The 6,134-nt window shown below is 39.8% G+C and overlaps 1 non-coding gene across 1 annotated transcript; it reads right to left on the reverse strand.

Moving 5' to 3' along the window:
• Window positions 1-3,302: 3,302 nt before the first annotated feature.
• LOC119945362 lies at window positions 3,303-3,436 on the reverse strand. The gene has a single exon (XR_005456229.1). It is a non-coding gene; the product is annotated as a small nucleolar RNA SNORA7 (small nucleolar RNA).
• Between the last annotated feature and the right edge of the window lie 2,698 nt (window positions 3,437-6,134).

The raw sequence follows: 6,134 nt of genomic DNA on the forward strand, positions 1-6,134 counted from the left end.
TGTGAAGCCCTGATATCCATGATTTCCCATCCAAAGAAATTGGAGGGCTCCTAAGATATATGGGGGCAAAGATAGGAGATATCACATCATCCCTATCAGGGACAATCCACCTGATTTTCCCTAGTGAATCCGATTATTGACTTTTTAAAAATATGAAATATATAATAATAATAATAATGGCATTTATTAAGCGCTTCCTATGTGCAAAGCACTGTTCTAAGCGCTGGGGAGGTTACAAGGTGATCAGGTTGTCCCAGAGGGGGCTCACAGATTTGGATGTTCATATTTTACCTAAGATGGATTCCATGAAGGCAGGATACCTATATAGCAAATAGGAGAAATTGCATGAAAAAGAAGATATGTGAGCATCTGAAATATTTATAATGCCCTTAGTTCCCCCACAGTATTTCCATGTAGTATAATTTCACAGTTTCCAGGCAGTATGACATATGTTGTCGCAATGGGGAGTCTCAGCTGTGGCACTTCTGCATAATGATATTACTAGGTGAAAAGAAAGAAAAGAAAAAAACCCAGCAAAATGAGCTTGGGTTGAGCAAATACGTTCTGAGGCACTGAAATGCTTCACTATTGTTTTCTGTATCCCAGGTTTAACAGGGAGATCTGTTTTCCACAGTTCCTCCAGCATCCGTGCTTTTAAATGTCAAGTCCCCAAATGGAGATTGCATATACATTTGGGTAGAGGAGGAAAAAAACTCCAGTGGGTAAGCACTTAGCTTTAATGTGTCCCTATAATGGTGCTATTTAAGAAAAAAGGATGGCAGATCACCTGCATAGCATTTATTTTTAATGAAGTCCTTGACCGACAGGATTGCACATTGAACAAAAAAGATGTATGTGCACACTCCTTCTCATTGACCTAATTCAGGGCACTGCTTTCTTGTCATTATCCTACTCAGTTCCAGAACCTTTGCTGGGAGATTCAACAGCAAAAATCACCCAGGTACGTGCTTAATGCTGATCCTTTCTGTTTTCCACCCCCTCTTACTATTACTGTGAAAAATTGTACTGCCTTTAGAGGCCCTGCCGAGTTTTCAGATGGCATAATTTATTACCTTCTGGGCATCATTTTATCAAGGTGAAGAAACATCTGGTTTGGCTAACCTCTGATTCTGACTAATTAGCATCCATGAGACAAAGGTGCTGCAACAGAGAGGAGGGTGCAGAACTCTTCAAATTCTGCAATTGTTTATCCCACAAATACAGTGGGTTTTTGTGCATTAAAAACAAACAAACAAAAAAAAACCAGGACCCAGGATTGCTGACTTCCGGGTAATAGTCTGACTGAGATTTCTTTGTTATATTTGTTCCAGAAAGCAGAGTTGAGGGATTCCTTAATCAAGGTTTCATTTTTACTCATCCTTTCCTAGAGAAGGGTTTGCTTTCTTGCTCTGAGAGTTGATATTTATTGAATCCCTACTGTGCACACATCCCCTCCTCAGAACGAACTGGCATCTGGTTACAGATAGGGCTGAGCTGAAGGCAGTTGGACAATGAATTCCATGGTTATTCCCACTGATGTTCTGTTCTTCCTTAACATCAGTCTTGCCCTGTAGAGAGTCCAAGACCCTTTGGAATGGCCAAGCAAAACATCTTAAAAGAAATCTGAAAAAACCTGCCCTGCGTAGAAACAGCGGCAGGCTGAGGAAGATTAATTCAAACTTTAAGGCAGAAGGAAAAAAGTAGCTCATAAATCAACACAAAGATTGCGTTATTGATAAAATCCTATGTAAAGGAAAGCTTGTGTTATGATAACCGGGCTTTATTTTTTGGTATTTTGGAAGTGCTTACTATATACCAGGCTCTGTACCAGGCACTGAGATAGATAAAAGCTTATCATCATCATCATCATCAATCGTATTTATTGAGCGCTTACTATGTGCAGAGCACTGTACTAAGTGCTTGGGAAGTACAAATTGGCAACATATAGAGACAGTCCCTACCCACCAGTGGGCTCACAGTCTAAAAGGGGGAGAGGTTGGACACAGTCTATGTCTCACATGGGGCTCACAGTCTTAATCCCAATGGATGGGGGAAACAAAGCCATTGCTTTCATCCTCACAGCTTTTTGAGAATCACCAGTCTCATTCATCTCAGACGCCTTACAAGACGAGAAATCTGACCTCTGACTCCAAAGTCCGTGCTCTTTCCACTGAGCCACGTTGCTTCTCATTTGTGTTATGAATGGCCGATCAGTGAACGAAATTTGGTTTTGGGTTTACTGTTTCTATAGGTCTTTAATGCATTTCACAAGACAAATATATGAAGCATCAATTGCTGCTACTGTAGTCAATAGCAATATCCAATTCTAAAATAATTTTTCTTTTATGGTGAGATAGTCCGTTAGGCATTCAAATGGGAAGCAGGGTATCTGGATTTTATTAAATCTGGCTCTGCTTCACCATTTAATTTTGATTTTAGTGTGTTCCTCTTTAATAATAGATAATAGGATAATAGATAGCCTACCTCACAAAAGTAAAGAAATCCTATAGGAATCCTGAAGCTTCACCATGAGAGAAGCTGAATTGCTCTGTACCTTGAGGTCCTCTGATGAAACAGGATGTTCAACTTGAAATTTTAATAATTTTATCTAGTACATGGCCCTACTAAATTCTCTGACTCCAGAGCCCAGGCTCTTTCTCCTAAAAGAGCATCTAAAGCAGGTCCAGCCTCCAGTATACATTCCCAAGTGCCCAGTACACTGCTCTCAACTAAGTTTGTGTGAAATAATTGCTGTTGATGGTGGTGATCATGCTGCTGCTAATGAGGATGGTTCAATAAATGTGGCATTCTCTAAACTGTAAGCTCATTATGGGAAGGGGACATGTCTACTAAGTCTGTTGTATTGTACGCTCCCAAGCTCTCAGTACAGTGCCCTGCACATAGTAAGCAGTCAATAAATACAATTGATTGAATGCTCAACATGGCATCAAGACTTAGAACAAACTGAAGGACCACAGGAAAACTGTGTATAATCTTGGAGGTTGTGAGATCTGGGCCTACCACAAAGTCCCCATTCAACACCTGGAATAGTTTCATCAACGCACAATAATAATACCAACTTGTCTAGTCTTATGCCGTCGAGTCGTTTCTGACCCATAGTGACACCACAGAAAAATCTCTCCCAGAAAGCCCCGCTCTCCATCTGCAATTGTTCTGGTAGTTTATCCATAGTTTTCTTGGTAAAAAATACGGGAAGTGGTTTACCATTGCTGCCTTCCATGCAGTAAACTCTGCCCTTGAGTGTCTCCCATGCTGCTGCTGCCCAACATGGGTGAGTTTCGACTTGTAGCAGATTGCCTTCCACTCGCTAGCCACTGCCCAAGCTAGGAATGGAATGGGTAGGCCCCTGCTTGACCCTCCCATAGTTGAAACTGGTAGAGTACTGGAAACTCTGCAGGTGTGACCCTAAGAGGTGAATAATACAAACTAGTGCTACACTAATATCTAGTGTCAAATATCAAGATTTCAAACATCTCTGTCACATGTCTGCTCTGAATCCTTGAGCAGGTTACTTCCCTGGGCTTCATCTGTATTGGGGTTAAAACGTTTGTTCTTCCTTCCTCATAGATTGAGAGCCTCATGACAGTTAGGGACTGTGCCCAGTATATGTATAATATATCTAGTACAGTGCTTGGCACACAGTAAGTGCTTAATTAAAGAAACCATTGTTGTTGTTATTGTTGTTACTATTATTAACAAGTGAAAGTGAAACAGTCAGTGAAAGTGAAACAGTCAGATTGCCAGCACTGAAGCAATGCTCAGCCCTTCCAATCTGGTACATGAGAGGAGAATGAGTGACAGTAGGATGTATGAACTGCTTTATGAGGTGCAGAACTGGGGAAAACTTAAACAGGGTGGACAAAAGAAAGTCCTTAAAATTATATTCCTTCCTTCATTCATTCAATCCTATTTATTGAGCATATACCGTATGCAGAGCACCGTACTAAGAGCTTTGGAGAGTATAATACAACAATAAACAGACAGTGACGCAAACCTCAAATGATTAGACATATCAGCAAACATTGAGGTAGGAATACTGGGAATACTGTCTGCTAACTCTATTGCCCTCTCCTAAATGCTACGTATAGTGCTCTGCCAAGAATAATCATTAAATAATATTGATTTATTGATCAGAAATGGGGAAATTGACTTGAAGCAGCAGCTTTGGGAAGATGGTGACACCAAAAAACTGTGTCAGGCACCAAAAATAGCAAACGTAAACATGCAGTGTGCACCCAAATAAGGATGGATGGTCAATGAAACATAGTTTCATTAACTCTCACACACAGTTTGATATGCAAAGACATCCAGGGTAATTTCAACTTTGCAGAGTGACTGGGACATTGTCACGCTATCTGGTTCCTGAAGAAAAGCCAGAACACCATATTCTGGATGTCTAGACATTAGCTCATTATGTGAAAGTTGTGTGCTTCTTTTTTATGGTCGTTGTTAAGCACTTACTATGTGCTAGGCATTGTACTAAGTGCTGGGGTAAATACAGCTAATTCGGTTGAACACAGTCCATGTTCCTCCTGGGACAGTTTTAATCCCAGTATTAATCCCAGTATTAATTACACAGTATTAATCACAGTATAAATTACACAGTATTAATCACAGTATTGTTAATTATTAATTAACAATTAATTAGTTAACATTTGTTGATTGTTAACACATATTAATCACAGTATTAATCAGATGACATAACTGAGGCACAGAGAATTGAAGTCACTTGTCCAAGTTCACAGAGCAGATGAGTAGCAGGGCTGTGATTAGGACCCTGATTCCCAGGCCAGTGCTTTATCCACTGGGCCATGCTGCTTCTCATCTTGCCCTTCTCTTCTCGTTGTTAGTTATGATTATATAGGGGTGTTTATTTAAAATGGTAGCAATGCACATAGGTAACTAAAGCTCTTAATCTTGCCCTGTGGGCCATTCAATGCTGCAGCTTTTAATGCTGAGATAGTAACTGGCATAATGCGAGGACATGATTAATGCCCATCAAGGCAAATTTAATTGAGATGTAATATTATTGATTCCATCTCACTGCCAATGTTTTTGAAACGGGGAAAGTTTGTATAGTGCTACGGCTTCCACTAGGCCAAGAGTCATCAGGAGAAGTTCCTTTCCTCCCAGAAAAGAAAACTGCGGATTTATATTTCCATCACATCCTTCGAGAGCATATGTACATCAATACAACAGTGAGTGACTTCCAATTCTCCACTCTGGTGAGACTGCAGCTCCAGCTAAGTGAGGAAAGTTTAAATGTCTTTAGCATAAATTATTCAGAGAAATGCATCCAAAGCTAAAAAGAGTAATTCTCCTCAACCCTCTCCTTTGACCCTTCTCCCAAAGTATGGCAGAGCCAGTATTTGAGTCTCCTTTTCTCTGTGATCTTTGACCTAAGTTTGATGCAATGATATTTACATAATTCTTCAGTGAGCACATATGGAGTTCAGATGAAAGAATTTTTATGAAAATTAAAGGGGGGATTTGGGAAATAAAGTCAACCAATAGAACTCTCTCCTCCTGTTTCATTTTGGATGTTTTTTGATCCTGTAGTTGTTCTGTTCAAGCTTAGAGAATAAATCAGATTGGATCAGTAACCATTCAGGAATCTTAGAGGTGGAAGGATCCTCAAGGGATCCAAGCTGATCCAGTTCCTTCATTCCAAGCATACTAATGTCAAAACCATTCAGGAGAAATGATTGTTTATTAGTTTATTAAAGATCTTCAGACAATGAGGGCTCCTCAACTCTAGTCATAGCCTGTTCGAATAATGCATCACCATGGTAGTCACAAGTTCTTCTAATGAATATAACTTTTGCAACAATTTATGCTTTTTCCTCCAATTCAGTCCTTTGTGCAATTAGAGAAAAACTGATTAGAGTATTCATAAAATCCCTTCATATATTTAAGGATAATTTTTGCTTCTTCTCCCTTCTTTTCTCTGGAGCAACCCAATTACATTCACTCTCTTCATTAATAGCTCTGTTCTCTGGATTTTATCTTCTTTGGACCTTATTTTCTCTATGTTCCTTTTCAACTGTGAAGGCCAGAACTGGATCTATTTCTCCTCCAGTGGTGAAGAGCACAGGGTTCAGTCCAGCTCTTTC

This window comes from Tachyglossus aculeatus, chromosome 24, assembly GCF_015852505.1.
Source record: "Tachyglossus aculeatus isolate mTacAcu1 chromosome 24, mTacAcu1.pri, whole genome shotgun sequence".
In the NCBI taxonomy this organism is placed as follows: domain Eukaryota; kingdom Metazoa; phylum Chordata; class Mammalia; order Monotremata; family Tachyglossidae; genus Tachyglossus; species Tachyglossus aculeatus.